Source organism: Cucurbita moschata, unplaced genomic scaffold (genome assembly GCF_002738365.1).
Source record: "Cucurbita moschata cultivar Rifu unplaced genomic scaffold, Cmos_1.0 Cmo_Scf00084, whole genome shotgun sequence".
In the NCBI taxonomy this organism is placed as follows: domain Eukaryota; kingdom Viridiplantae; phylum Streptophyta; class Magnoliopsida; order Cucurbitales; family Cucurbitaceae; genus Cucurbita; species Cucurbita moschata.
Window position 1 is genome coordinate 556033 of NW_019268600.1, and position 2844 is coordinate 558876.

A 2844-nucleotide genomic window follows, 5' to 3' on the forward strand; every position below is an offset into this window, starting at 1 on the left:
ATGCGAGAGGTACGGGGATAGATACCACGCATCTCCAAAATAAAACTATGTTATTAAATATATTATTGAAAATTATTTGTTTTCAATTTTTCCTTATTCATGACAGGTTAAGTAGCGATATTTCTTCATTTTCACTATTATTGATGATGAAAAAATTAGGGTTTTGTGATGCAAGAATTGTGGGGATGTAGCTTCGCTTAGCATGCGAGAGGTACGAGGATCGATACCTCGCATCTCCAAAAGAAACTATTTATTATTAATATTTTATTTCTATTCAATATTTCCTTATTTATGACATAATATGCAGAGATACTTTTTCATTTTCACAATTATTGATGAAGGAACATTTAAGGTTTTTTGATGTAAGAATTGTAGGGATGTAGTTCAAATGGTAGAACGTTCATTTTCCATGTGGAAAGTACGGGGATCAATACCTTGAATCTCCGATTGAATCGATTACTAAATATATTATTTTTTTTTCAATTTTTTCTTATTTAGGACATAATGAGCCGGGATAGTTTTTCATTTTCACTATTACTGATGACGAAATGTTTAGGGCTTTGTGACATAAGAATTTTGGGGATATAGCTTAGATGGTAGAGCACTCGCTTTGCATGCGAGAGGTATGGGGATCGATACCCTGCATCTCTAGATTTTCTTCATTTTCAATATTATTGACGATGGAAAATTTAGGGTTTTATGATGCAACAATTGTGGGGATGTAGCTTATGATTGGAAATTTAGGGTTTTATGATGCAAGAATTGTGGGGATGTAGCTTATGATGGAAAATTTTGGGTTTTATGATGCAAGAATTGTAGGGATGTAGCTTAGATGGTGGAGCTCATTTAGCATGCGAGAGGTAAGGGGATATCCCGCATCTCCAAAAGAAACTATTTGTTATTAATATTTTACTTCTATTCAACCTTTCCTTATTTATGACATAATTAGCGGAGATATTTTTTCATTTTCACTTGATGACGGGACATTTAGGGTTTTCTGATATAAGTATTGTGGGAATGTAGCTTAGATGGTAGATTGCTTGCTTAGTATGTGAGAGGTACGAGGATCGGATCACTACCCCATACCTCCAAAAGAAACTATTCGTTATTACTATTTTATTTCTATTCAATTTTTCCTTATTTATGACATAATGAATAGCGTTATTTTTTTATTTTCACTATTGTTGATGACGAGATGTTTAGGATTTTGTGATGTAAGAATCTTGAGGATATAGCTTAGATGGTTGAGCATTTGCATCCCATGTGAGAAGTACTGGATCGATACCATGCATCAACAAAGGAAACAATTACTAAGTATATTAGTTCTTTTAAATTTTTCCTTATTTACGACATAATGAGCGGGGATAGTTTTTCATTTTCATATCATTGATGATGGGAAGTTTAGAGTTTTTTTATGTAAAATCGTGGAAATGTAGCATGGGAGTGGGAATGTAGCATGGGAGAGATACGGGGATCGATACCTCGCATCTCCAAAAGAAACTATTCGTTATTACTATTTTTTCACTATTATTCATGACGAGACGCTTAGGGTTTCGTGACGTAAAAATTGTAGAGATATAGCTTAGATGGTTGAGCATTTGCATCCCATGTGAGAAGTACTGGATCGATACCATGCATCAACAAAGGAAACAATTACTAAGTATATTAGTTCTTTTAAATTTTTCCTTATTTACGACATAATGAGCGGGGATAGTTTTTCATTTTCATATCATTGATGATGGGAAGTTTAGAGTTTTTTTATGTAAAATCGTGGAAATGTAGCATGGGAGTGGGAATGTAGCATGGGAGAGATACGGGGATCGATACCTCGCATCTCCAAAAGAAACTATTCGTTATTACTATTTTTTCACTATTATTCATGACGAGACGCTTAGGGTTTCGTGACGTAAAAATTGTAGAGATATAGCTTAGATGGTAGAGCGCTCGCTTTGCATGCGAGTTGTACGGGGATTGATAACCAGCCTCTCCAAAATAAAGTATTTAATTTGTTATTATATTTTTTCATTTTCACAATTATCGATGCCCCGCATCACCAAACCAAACTATTTGTTATTAATATTTTGATATTTTTTTATTTTCACTATTATTGATGATGGGACATTTAGGGTTTTATAATGTAAATATCATGGGGATGTAGCTCAGATGGTAGAGCGCTCGCTTTGCATGCAAGAGGTACGGGGATCGATACCCTGCATCTCCAAAAATAAAACTATTTATTATTAAATTAGCTCAGATGGTAGAGCGCTCGCTTAGCATGCGAAGAGGTACGGGGATCAAATACTAGGTAGTTATACTGCTACAATCTAACAAGCACATAGAGAGAGGACTTATTTATAAGTGTAAAGAAAGCAATCTAGTACTTATTGTAAGGGAATTTGTAGGATGGCGGTAGCGTCCCATGCATATGACGTAACTTCTTCACAATTGCAGGGAATTTGTAGGATGGCGGTAGCGTCCTAGCTTCTAATTTAGTCAAACAACTAGTGTACTACCAATAGTATAAACATTTTGTACGTGTATAGTTTTATCGATAGTCATTTGTTCCTCCTAAAAAGATCTACTAAATTCATGGAGACTTATTTATAAGTGTAAAGAAAGCAATCTAGTACTTATTGTAAGGGAATTTGTAGGATGGCGGTAGCGTCCCATGCATATGACGTAACTTCTTCACAATTGCAGGGAATTTGTAGGATGGCGGTAGCGTCCTAGCTTCTAATTTAGTCAAACAACTAGTGTACTACCAATAGTATAAACATTTTGTACGTGTATAGTTTTATCGATAGTCATTTGTTCCTCCTAAAAAGATCTACTAAATTCATGGAG

At 34.7% G+C, this 2844-nt stretch overlaps 1 non-coding gene across 1 annotated transcript; it reads left to right on the forward strand.

The window, feature by feature from the left end:
- Positions 1-2148: 2148 nt before the first annotated feature.
- On the forward strand, positions 2149-2221 carry TRNAA-UGC. The gene has a single exon. It is a non-coding gene; the product is annotated as a tRNA-Ala (tRNA).
- The last annotated feature ends 623 nt before the right edge of the window (positions 2222-2844 follow it).